This window comes from Equus caballus, chromosome 14 (genome assembly GCF_041296265.1).
Source record: "Equus caballus isolate H_3958 breed thoroughbred chromosome 14, TB-T2T, whole genome shotgun sequence".
Classification (NCBI taxonomy): domain Eukaryota; kingdom Metazoa; phylum Chordata; class Mammalia; order Perissodactyla; family Equidae; genus Equus; species Equus caballus.
Window position 1 is genome coordinate 69,927,206 of NC_091697.1, and position 13,553 is coordinate 69,940,758.

At 33.7% G+C, this 13,553-nt stretch overlaps 1 protein-coding gene across 2 annotated transcripts in view; it reads left to right on the forward strand.

Moving 5' to 3' along the window:
• DTWD2 (DTW domain containing 2) overlaps positions 1–13,553 on the forward strand; it is a 231,093-nt gene that overhangs the window by 90,876 nt on the left and 126,664 nt on the right. The gene's annotated exons all lie outside the window — the stretch shown is intronic.

The following is a 13,553-nucleotide window of genomic DNA, read 5'->3' on the forward strand; positions in this document are numbered from 1 at the left end:
TGCCATGCTGTGGTGGTGTCCCACGTACAAAAAATGGAGGAAGATGGCCGCAGATGTTAGCTCAGTGGCAGTCTTGCTCAAAAAGAGGAAGATTGGCAACAGATGTTACTCAGGGCCAATCTTCTTCATCAGAAAAAAACACAAAACCCAAACCCCCCCCCCCCCCACCAATTTGTGTAGTTAAAATATCTGTGCTAATCTTAATCAATTGAAAACAAATAAGTCCTAAGAATGTTTTTCTTTTTTTTAAATTACAGTTTCTCCTGATCTTTAAATGCATTTTTGCTTCTTAGATTTAAAGGTGATTATGGTATAAGAGGCAAGGCTATGAGTCCCTTTTGAGATAACATTTTACACTGTTGTATAGCCTGAAGACTGGAGAAGATAATCAAGACAGAATGGACTTTAATAATCTCTCAGTCCTCCTAGTGATAAGTGGTTGATTGAAAATTCAAATATATATTTAAGAAATATACTTAAGACTTGAACTGCTTGTTTTGTCTATTTCCCCAGTTCTTAGAGGCATTCCTCTAATAGCCACTGTTCATTTCCTTACCCCTCCCATGTAGTGTTCTGACCTCTCCCTATTTCGTGTTCCTCTTATACTTAAGAGTCTATATAATACCAATTAACACTTGGACATTTCCTCTGTTTTTCCTGTATGTATATGTTTACATTTTTCCTCAACATGATTTTAAGTTTCTTGTAATATGCTTTCCTTATATTCTCCCACAGTGTGGAAGGTGTTAAACAACATAGGCAATTGAATTGTACTCTGGACTGATTGCTCAGTAAACATAAAAAATTAAAAATGCTTGTTGATAGGACATTTAAAACCCCATAGCTCTTAATTTTGTAATAATTTGAGGATGTTCTTTATTATGTTACTTTTGAGTTTGTTGTGTCTGAAACAACAATTGTTAAAGATTTAAATCTTTTGCCTGATAGATCTATAAAGAAATTCAAAGATGTAGGCAATTAAAAGGTTGAACTCTTATTTATTTATTTTTGTTGAGGTTGTAATAGTTTATAACATTGTGAAATTTGAGTTGTATGTTATTATTAGTCAGTCATCATATAAATGTGCCCTTTCACCCCTTGTGTCTTTATTTCTTTCACTGATTTTTATATCATCTTCTTTTAAACTTTTTTTGGGAATAATTTACAGAAAATTTGCAAAGAAAGTACAGAGAATGCTTGTATACTACTTCACCCGGCTTTCCCTACTGTTAATATCTTACATAGCTCTGGTTCATTTGTCAAAACTAAGAAAATAATATTGATAGAGTATTATTAACTAAACTACAAATTTTATTTAGATAGCACCAGTTTTTCTACCAGTGTCCTTTTTCTGTTTCAGGATCCAATCTAGCATACCACGTTGCATTTAATCATGTCTTCTTGGTTTCCTGTAATCTTTGACAGTTTTGTAGTCACTGGTTTTCATAGTCATCATTTTTTGTAGTCTTTGTTTTTCGTGACCTTGATACTTTTAAGGAGTACCGGTCAAATATATTGTACTCAATTTGGGTTTATCTGTTGTCTTCTCATGATTATATTTTGGTTATGGATTTTGATAAAGAATATGACAAAGGTGAAGTACCCTTCTATCTTATATCAGGGAAGACGTGATAATAACATGATTTGTCATTGATTATGTTAACCTTGATCACTTGCTTAAGATGGTGTCTGCCATCTTTTTCAGTGTAAAAATCACTTTTTTTTTTTTCATTTCCATTCCTTGTTCATTGGAAATGAACCACTAGGTTCAATCCATATTGAGGGGAGGGGAATTAAGATCCACCTCCAGGAAGGAATATCTAAATATATTATTTGGAATTTTCTGTACAGGAGTATCTACAAGTATTCTTCTCTTCTCCCCGATGTTTTTAGTTTAGTCATTTATTTATATCAGTATTGACTCATGGATATTTGTTTTATTCTTTGGGTTATAATTCAGTTCTATTCGTATTTATTTATTTATTTTTGCTCAAATTCTCTCAGCCTGGGCCGTTAAGGGCTCTTTCAGGTTGGTTCCTGTGTCCTTTGCCCTGCCTCATCCTTTTTTTCCTCTCTTTTCTTAAGCACTTCCTTACTTTCTGTCACTACAAGGTGCACCAGGCTCATCTTGGATTTTTCTTGTTCCAGTCCCAAAATTTTTCCAGCTCAGCCGTTTCTCCAAGGATCCCTGGTTCCTTTTGTTAAAGAATTGTGTTTAGAAACCAAGGTATGGGCTGTAGGTATGCTTGCTGCTACTGGGGTGTCAGTTTTCTAGGCCCTCTCAGTTGACAGCCCTAGAAAATTTATCTATACATACTAACCCCTGTATATACATGCCTCTCTACTTATTTCTGTATCTGGCTATCTACAGGTATATTAACTGAGTTCATACTGATATCTCTAGCTCTAATCCCCCACCACAGGCTTCATTTCAGTTTTTCCCCCTTGCTTATTTGTATTTCTTTCTCTGACCTTTCTAACTCCCATTGCCTACAATTTATTATTTGTTCAACCTAATATACATTTAAACTAGTTTCATGATTATTAACTCCTGTCCCTTTAAGAAACACATTTACCAACTAGAGTACTATGTTTATGTACAATTTTTTCAATTTCATATATTTCTGTTTATGCAAAGTAGTCTTTTCAATAGCAAATAAATAATTTGCGCATGAAGTATAAACTCCGGTCAATGTGGGAAGCTGTTCTTTCCTTTCTTTAACTTGTTTAGCACTTTTACTTAAATTTTTTTTTACTGTCATACTAAATCGTTTATAAGAAAATCTCCTTGCTGAAGTTATATTTTAAATATTTACTTAGTGTTTTTAGGGGTTCAGATACCTTCTCCTTTTCTTACTTTTAATAGTAACTCTTATAACAGAGACAGGAAGTGTATCTGGAGCCATGCAGTATTTTATGTTTCAGAGCACTTCTGGAGAGCTGTGCTGTTGAATAATTGTTTTTCATAACTATCCCTAAGTATCCTAGTGTATAAAGCACTTTTCTATTTTCTGTCATTTTCATAAATCTTAGGCATTTTTCTGTCAGTTAATGATACCCTATTCCAGAGTACTTTCCTTAGTGGAGAGGAAAAAGGATAGAAGAATTAGAAGATAAAGTTCCTGCCTGCCCTGGAAGGGGAGTGCGACTGGTTGCCTTCTCTATTTGTTTGCTTGTACATTTATTTATAAAGCAAAATTTTCTTCAGCATCTTTTATGTGCCAGGCCCTTTGTTAGGGACTGTAAAGACAAAGATGAAGAGAAAGCAAGATTTCTTTTCTCAAGGAGGCACAGTTGAGTTGGGGGAACATGATTACATGTAAACATGATTACAGTACTTTGCTCCAAGAACAATGGAAGTAGGTATTTTGGGAGAAGAGAAATATCATGTATCCTTGCAGGGGAAATTATGTAATGTTTCATGTAGGAGGGTGTTACCCACCTACAGAATGTGTTAAGAGTCACTCAGGGGAAGAGTAGCAAAGGGAGGGAAGGACACTTCTATAAAGAGGGGAAAGTGGGAGCAGTGTCTTGGAAAAGAGAAAGAGCATCACATGTATAAGGAACATAAGCAGATCAGGGTCCCTGGAAAATAAGGGGCAAGTAATGAAATGGCAAGAAAAGATGTCAAAGAGTAGGATAGGGCCTAGATTGGGGACAGCTTTTTAATATCATCTTGAATATTAACGCCTGGATTGTTTAATGGAAGAGCCTTTCTGTTTTTTATTCTGTTAAAATACACAAAACATTCACTATTTTAACCTTTTTTTTTTTCAGTGAGGAAGATTGGCCCTGAGATAACATCTCTGCCAATCTTCCTGTTTTGTGTGTGGCACGCCACCACAGCATGGTTTGATGAGTGGTGTATAAGTCTGTGCCCAGGATCCAAACACATGAATCCTAGGCCACCAAAGTGAAGCGTGAGAACTTAACCACTAGGCCACGAGGCTGGCCCTATCTTAACCATTTTTAAGTATACATTTCAAAGTTTTCAACCTTCTTGTTTTAGATGACAGAGGAAGATCTCATTTTAAAATATTGCAAAGCTCTGTGATCACCTTAAGACCAAAAATCTTTTTTGTCATATGAAAGTTTACACAGTGTATCAGTTATATATTGCCACAGTAGTTCTGTGTGACAAACAACCACAAAAGTCTTAGTAGCATATAACAGTAAGTTTATTGCTCACGGGGTCAGCTGAGTGTTGGCTAGGCAGCTCTGCTGGTCTTGGTTAGGCTCACTCTTGTAACTAGTGTAGACTGGCTTTTGGATAGGTCACCAATGTGATTAAACTCTATTCCACTTGCTTCTTATCCTCCTGTAGTCTATCCCAGGCATATTCTCATGATGATAGCAGTTATGTAAGAGGAAGTAAGCAAGTGCAGTTGTACAAACACTTTTCAAATGCTCAGTCTAGGGCTAGTTATTCCCCACGGTGGAGGAAAGATGCTTGTGTATTCTACTCAATACCCTGTGAGTCATGAGATTTTCCAGTCTGGCTGGTGGGAAAAGTCACATCCCCAGCCCTGTGTGTCTGCAAGGTACCGTTATCATTCATCCTTTTAGGTGACTTTGGTGTTTAAGATTCTTTAAACAGAATATGAAAAGCAGTAACCATAAAGTAAAAGCTTGGTAAATTATACTTCATTAAAATTAAGAACTTCTAGTCATCAAAAGATATTAGAAGAGTGAAAATGCAATTCACCGTGAGAAGATATTTGTAATACATAATATAAAGTATCCTACAAATCAATAATAGGCAGAAAACCTAGTATTATAAAAAAGGGGACACACACACCGATTATACTTAAGTGAAATAAAAAGCTCACATACAAATAGGAAAGATCACTCACCTAGTTAATAGCAGAGTAGAGACTACTATTGAGGTCTCTTATACTTTTTTAGACTTTTTTCACTCACAGCTTTAATCAGCTTTCTGACTTTTAAAACTACAAATTGCACGATTTAGATGTGCAAGTTTGAACGTTATCAGCATTAATAATAATATTAACTCTTTACATTTGTCAAGCATTTTAAAGTTTACAGAGTGCTTTGTTATAATCATTTTCATTTGATCTTTCTCATAACTCTACCAGGCAGAACAGATATAGAAAACTGAGACTTACAGAAGCTGCGTGGCTTGGCCAGAATCATAAAGATGTATTTGGTGAATTTAGGATTAGAACTTTTGTTTTCTCATTCTCAATCTACTGCCTTTTCCTCTTCATGTGCATATCTTTCCAAAAATGTTCATAAACCTATTATGTTCAAGATAATGTCAGGTTCTTAGGATGCTGAGAGGTACAAATCTGCCCACCTTCATGGTGCAGCAGGTGAGTAGTAAACCAGCAGTAGAATGGAGTAAACCAAGATTCTCCCAGTATGCTGGCTGGGGTTCAAAATGAGATCATTCTTAGTAATAATCACCTTTGTTTCACTGGTTCCTGCTCCTGCCTAATAAGGTCTGACCACCATCACAAGCAAATCTTTCACCATTGGTGATTGCTTAAAACCCTCAAATGGTGTCCTATGTGAGCTCCCAAAACAGTCTAATCTGCTCCCCAGAATTGCTCCTTCCTTACAACTCTGAAGCTTTGTTTCTGGACCAAGCTTGGGCCTATTTTCTTTCCTTTTGGATAGATTTTTTTTCTTTCATAGGTCTCTAAGCCTCTTATATTCATGCATTTCTGTTGGGACTTTTTAAAACTTTTTTAAAATTGGAAAAAAAATGCGTGCACCCACATTTCTTTGTTTGTGAAATGGCTAATAAAAATATCTCCTCAGACTCATTGGAATGAAGGTAAAGGATATAGGAAAGCTTTATAAACTGATGAATCAAGTAGAAAAATAGAAAAATACAAAATACCTACAATGAGAAACCATTTTATACCCATGAGGTTGGCAGACATTTTTAGAAGTCTGATAATATCAAGTGTTGGAGATGATGCTGAGCAAATGGAACTCTTACTGCTGAAGGGTATACCAAATTGAGCTACCTTGGAACACAATTTGTCATTGTTTCATGAAGAAAGCATAATCCAATACTTTGATATCAGGTTCACTTGTAGCTGTGTGCTCTGGTGAAGCTCCTGCACTTCTATACTGGGACGCATGAGTTTTTATTACTTTGTTTATAATAGCAAATAACTTTAAACAACTCAAATGCTTCAGTGAATACACAAATAATGGTAAATTCACATACAAGGATACTGTAAGACAGAAATGAAAATGAATGAACAGCAGCTATAGGAATCAATGTAGATGAATCTCTGAAATAAAATCTTGTTAAAAAGACAAGTCATGGAAGAATACAGACCTTTTTAATAGAGTTAAAAATAAGCAAAATTGTGGGGCTCGCCCCATGGTGTTTAGTGGTTAAGTTTGGCATGCTCTGCTTTGGCAGCCTGTATTTGGTTCCTGGGCATGGATCTACACCACTCATTGGTGGCCATGCTGTGATGGCAGCTCACATATAAAATAGAGGAAGACTGGCACAGATGTTAGCTCAGGGCAAATCTTTCTCAGCAAAAAAAAAAGCAAAATTGAACAATGTGTTACTTAGGATACCTAAAAGTAAGAAAAAATTTAGAGTTGTGGTTATCTCAGTGGGTCAAGTTTATTAGGAGAACTTTTACTGTTTTACTAAGCACATTGTTAAGTGAAATTGGTTGTATGGATCTGTTTTGTCTGTCTGTCTGTCTATCTTATATTTGTGTGAGTGTGTGGAGCATACTGGGAGGAGTATCCTGAGTACGTCAATCATTTTGGTTATATTCCATTTCTTAAATAGTTATTAGAAGATTCAGGGATGTCAATTTTAGTCTTATATTTCATACTCTAATATGGCGTATTTTCTTTTGTAGATATTAAAAATTTCATAATTACATATTAAAAATTAAGGTGTTGGAAGAATAAATACCGTATAGTAAGTAGTCATTATCTCTGGGTGGTGACATTACAGGGCACTTTTACTTTCTATATTATGCATTTCTAAATTTTGTAGGTCTTTTATAATTAACATGTAATTTTTTACATCTGGAAAAGATGTAAATTATAGAAAGTAAAAGCACAAAGGCAAATTTTTTCTAATATTTTGCTAATGAAGATGATAACCTTGAGTTACACGTTATCGTATTAGGCTGTCAGACTTAATACTAAAGATACTCGGTTTTGAAATTCATCAGGCCTAGTATTTACTCTCACTTCCTTTCAGATAAGCATCTTTATCTTTCATCAGAATTTTAAGAAGTCCAAATTTGGGTCAGCATTTTCTACATTGACATAATGTATAGGTAAATTTAAAACTAAAGCTGGCCTTTAAGTGGTCAAAAGACAACTAATATATGCTACATTGTTACAAATATAGTACATATATATATACACTCATATGCAATGTTGTTAACTCCAAAACCACTCACTTTAAGTAAAAGTTTATTTTATAAGTTGTACAACAGATATTCTTTGTCTTCATGACACTTCACCTTTTTTAGAATTTCTTTTAGAATCTGTGACTAAATGTAAATATGTTATTATGAGAAGATAGGGTAAAAGATTATAAACATTTTATTTTTTATTTATTTTTTTAGGAAGATTAGCCCTGAGCTAACTACTGGCAATCCTCCTCTTTTTTCTGAGGAAGGCTGGCCCTGAGCTAACATCCGTGCCCATCTTCCTCTACTTTTTTATATGTGGACGCCTACCACAGCGGTGCCATGTCGGCACCCGGGATCTGATCCGACGAACCCCAGGGCCGCCGAGAAGTGGAACGTGCAAACTTAACCGCTGTGCCACCAGGGCCAGCCCAACATTTTAAAATTAAAGGAACAAAATGTAAATTCTGTGATTATTAAAACAGAGTCTCTATGATGATTTAGAAGTATTTTTAAAAGTTCTAACTTTATATAGAATGTTAAATATCTTAGAAACATATGAATGATATAATTGATCTTGAAGTACTAGCTTCCCATGATATCAAGTTTATACATTCTTCTTGGGTTGGCAATTTAGAAGCTTTTGTTATCTCCATTTTTATGGTAGAATAAACATGTGTGTGTGTGTTTACATATATATGTGATTAGACAAATGTAACAGTGGTAGAAAAGGCTTTTGGGACATCTGTTTTCCTTATATGACTATACAATTTAAAAATTGCATGACATTTATTCCCTTTAGAATTTTTTTCTCCAAATGAGTGCTCTAAAAATGTCACTTTGAATTAAAGCATAAAGTTTGGAAAAGATAACTTATTTATGTTCTTCAAGTGGATTTCAATAATGTGCTGAGTTTTGCTCTGGTTGAATATTTCCTGTATCACAAGAGAAATTGCTGAAAATATTTAGATGTATGATTTTTAGATTTTGCATTATGAAAAACAATGTAAGAATTGCACAGAATAAAAGAAAGTAATCCGTTTAGTATTCCTAGAAAAGGATTGGGTAAGCGTTACATGTTTTATAATTAAACATAGGTCATATTTGATTCAGAAGTCTAAGCGCTTTTTATAGATGTCTCAGCTTAAATGGAGATGTGCTTCTTTTTCTATAATATGAACAACTGGCTAAATTTCTAATTCTTGTAGGATTTGTGTGCCATCAGTAGGCTCTCCCTGCTTCATAAACTTACTGAAGTCTCTCAAAAGAGATAAGTTATGACTAATAATATTTGTTTCCCTATTCCAACTTTCCTTTATAAAAATTGACTAAAACAGTTATCAGCTTCATAAGTTTAAATTCAGACATGAATCCCTAACTTTTTTTATATAGATCTTTCTCCACCTCTCATTTCCACATCTGCTTCCCCAGGAAAGTCACAAAAAAACCCAAAATTTAAGTATTAACTGCTGGGTTTGAATTCGTAGCTATAGTTGTTTATTTTCTGGTGGGTGTGATCAGCGTTCATTAATTTGACCAACATTTATGAACACCAGCCACTGTTTTGGGCACTGTTCTTGACACTAGAATACAGTGGTAAGTAACATAGACAGTCCCTGTCCTAGTGGAGCGTACATTGTATGGAAATAGTCACTTAGATCAGTGTATAATTACAAATTAGAGTAAATTCTGTGAATGGAATACAAGGGATGCTTTAAAATGGGGATTTGATTGAACTTGGGGATTCACAAAGACTTCTCTGGCATTTGATAACTGAAGAATAAGTAGTAGTTAGCCAGGCAAAGAGAATGGTAAAGAAATTTCCATACTTAGTCTGGCTGGTATGTAGTGAGGGAGGTGGGAAGAGAATGGTATTGATGACACAGGTGATTTATAGATCATGTTAAGGATTTTACTTAGTGGCAAGCTAAGGATTTTAATCTGAGTAGTGAGTAATGTGATCAGTTTGTTTTTTAAAGAATCACTGGCTGACAAGTGGAGAATAATTTATAAGAAGACTAAAGTGGACATAAGATGTCCAGATCGGCATTTGTAGAGATTTAGGCTGGAAATGATGGTAACTTGAATTGAGTGCTGTCATTGGAGAGAAGGTTACTGGGGAAAAAAAAAAGTGTTCTGCTAATAGTTACAAAGGTTTTATATGTTTGTGTCTCTGGCCTAGAATGTTGATCTTATCTAGTAGAAAAAGAACTAATTAATATAAATGGAATTAGGTTCTGGATGTTGCCAGTAAATTAAATATACACAAAAAGCTTTTATATAGATTAAGGAAGTGATGGGAATCTTAATAGGATAATAGTAAGTTCAACTACAGGAGAAGCTTTCCTTGAGCAGATGGTGAAAAACAATATAACAATATACCACAACTTGTGAAATATTATATCTTATCTTAATGATACCTTTATAGTAATTAATGCTTTCCATAAAGAAATGTAGAATTAACATGCCATTATTTTGATTAACCACGTAATACAACTTTCATTTAAATCACTTGAAAAGATGAATGATAAGCTTTGGGAAAATTTAGTTTTAATTTGAAATCAGAACTTTTTCCTACTGAATAGAAAAGAAATCCCTGTAAGTTGATAAAATTCTCTACCTCATATTCTTTTCCCATATTCTTTTCACTCTTTATTGCACTTATTAGTGTTTCACCACTTTTTTGGGTGGTAATTCTTCAGCTTTATATGTATCACTAAAAACTAATTCATTTGTCAAATTCAGTATCTGACATTTATGTAGATATTTTTCATACTACAAAGTTGACAGAATTATACCATCTGTCTGAGTGGAATATATTCTATCATTAATGGCTATTACACAGGATTTTATCTTGTCCAAATTGTGTTTGAATGGATTCATTTAAGGAATAATTAACGCAACAAGTGTAGGCATTATCTAATATCTCAATATGTTGACTACACTTGAATGGACTGTAGTCTTAATAAAATTAAATTCCACAATACCACAAAATATAATGCATGTTATTTTTCTCTTTAATACCTTTTCAGCTCTCACATAGAAAAGTTTTTACTCATCAATCAGCAGCTATCTATTTCCCAGCACTGTGTTAGACTGACAAGAAGGTAGTATATTCAGGCTCACAACTTGGCTGAGAAGAACAACTTGATTGTTCTTTAAATAATAGTGAAATATTATTTTGCATGTGTATCTATTTAACATTTCATGTGCAACTTTTTCCACTTTGCTGTACAATGAAGAACAGAAGAAACATACATGAGATTTAATCAGGTCCCTGATGGTGTTCGCCTGAATTATGGGAGCTAAAGAGACTCTAAGAATTTTTGAACCTGAAGGAATCTCAGACATTGGTTTAAATCAATTATTTCCTATATTAGGAAAGTGAGACCCCAGAAAGTAAGTAACCTACCCAAGGTCACACAGCTAATTCCCGACAACTATTTTCTGTTTTCCGTTTTGATTTTAGTGTTCTGCATAGCAGAGAAAACTTCTAATACAAAGGAGGGAACTAATACCTATCATGAGAATTTTTAATAATTTCTATCATGAGAATTTTTAATAGCATGTTTTATTTTGAGATTTGCATAAAACATGCATGTAGAGTAAGAAATATTTAACATTCTTATAACCACCCTTAAAGTCAAGAAATAGAACATTGTTGGCACCCAAAGGCCCCTTTTCTGCCATGTGTTACTATCCCCTTCACTACCCTCTTTTTTACCTCCTGAGGTAACCATATCCTGTCCTTTATTGTAATCATCTCTTGGTTTTTGTTTATAGATGTATGTACCCTTAAATAATACAATTTTGCCTATTTTTGAACTTTATATAAATCAAACCATACTCTATGTGCTCTCTTGTATCTTGTATTTAATATATCTTTAAGATTCATCCATGTTATTTTCCATACCTGCACTCCATTCATTTTCATTGCTGTATAATATCCCATTATGTGAATATATCACAATTTATCCATTCTGTTATTGGTAGACATTTGGGTTGTTTTCAGCTTGGAGCTATTATGATACGTGCTGCTATGAATATTCTTGTGCGTGTATCTTGATGCCTATGTGCAGGAGTTTCCCTCAGGCATATACCTCGGAATGAAATGGATGGGTCATGGGTTAAGCCTAGTTTCAGTTTTACTGGGTTTAATAGAACTATTATAAAGTGATTGTAACTGTTTACACTCCCACCAGCAATGTATGGGAGTTGTCCTCTCTAATATTTGGTCATGTCAGATGTTTTAAACTTTTTGCCAAATGTGATGAGCGTTTAGTAGTTTCTCATTTTGCTTTAATTTTCATTTCCATGACTATTAATGTTGTTTAACATCTTTTTCTATATTTATTATTATCCATTTAGATGTTCTCATTTTTGAAGTACCTATTAACGTCTTTTAACAATTTTTATTTTAGGTTTTTAATTTTTTTCGTATTGATTTCTGAGAATTCTTTATGTATTCTGGATATGAGCCATTTGACAGCTACATATATTGCAAATATATTCCCTCTGTGCTTGTCTTTTCACTCTTTTTATGCTGTGTTTTGATAAATTGAATTTTAGATTTTAATATGGTTATATATGTTATGTTCTGCAAACAAGCCGTGGCATGTTATTTCCTTGGATATTTGTTTGTGTTTTAGCCCTAAAGCCTTAAAGACCGTTACTAAACCACTGAACATGCAATGACATCCAAACTTTTAATGACATAAATCACCTGTGGTGACAAAAATAGTAAAGGTATATCTAGGAAGGAGACTTTTGAAAAAACCCTTTTTGGAGGCATCTGAACAGTGAACATAGCCATCAAGCTGTTATCTGTTATTCTTATATATTAAATATATATGTAAGATTTGATGGAAGAGAAGAAAGGACGGGATTATAACAACAAAAGAATTTACAGCAATTCAAATTTTAGCCAATTCAGAGAATCAATGGAAAAGATTTGAAGCTAAGTCTAGAAATAAGATTTGGAAGAGTTGTCTGTTTCTAAAGTGGAAGTTATGTTATAGGCTCACAATTTATACCAGTAGAATTCTAAGCCAACCGATGATTTTCCTGTTTCTGAAGAAGTTATATTAAGAGCACTCAGACAACTTATATCCATAGAGCACGAACTTCCAAAAAAATCAAAATTACTGAAGCATTCTTTGAGTCTGTGTCGCTTCCAAAATTTGGAAATTAAGATTGTATGTATATAATATATTAATTATATAATGTATTAATATTAAAATATATAATTAATATATAATTATAATTAATGTATATATTATATATAATATTAGAATTGATCATTAAAAGATAGGTTTTAACACGATCAGGTCCAGCTATTTGGTTTTTCTAGGTGAGGAGGAACTGAGAAACTAAATGACTTGACTGAGATTAATTAATTATTGTTTGATATAATAATCCTGGTCTTTCAATAGATCCTTATTCTATACTGTACTTTCATTGTATGTTAATTTTTTCCTTTCTTAGAATAGTTAATTTTGCCTTGGAGTTTCTTGAACTTTTATTCAGGAAGACAAGGCAATTTCTGGCAAATTATTTGTTATGATGCCTATGACTTTTCAAGAAGATGAATTAACAGGGTTTCTTTTTGCTCTTGGTCATTTACTCATTGAATCAAGTGTGTTATAAAGGTGAAATAGCACATGAGCATAAAAGGAGGAACTGTGAGACGATCATATTATCATGCTCTAATAACATGTATGTTAATAATATGACAGATCTTAGTCATATACTCGTAATATATCTGGCTACTGGATACTTCCCGGAGAGACTATTTGTGAAGGATATTCTAAAGTTTTTTAACATTCAAAAATTTCAAATTCTGAGTTTTCGTAAGGTAAGAAATAAAACTCCTCCCTAAAGTAGCAAACTGCTTTTAAAAATCAAATTCATTCCAGTAAACAAAATGCTCTGTGAATTTCTCATGTTTCCCAAAGGTTGTGCTGCAATCAGATGTCTATTATAAATTCCTCCAGTGATGACTTGGAATTCAATACTGAAAGCAGTAGTTGGTTGTACTCTGTTCTACTAGTTGACCTGATGAAATATCAAAGCTGTTAGTAATTACAGTTAATCAACGTTATGAATTATTCTTAGTCATTTAATCATAGGCTTTCTTTCATCATTGTGCTTTTCTCAACCATTTTCCTCCATCTCTTTCCCTCC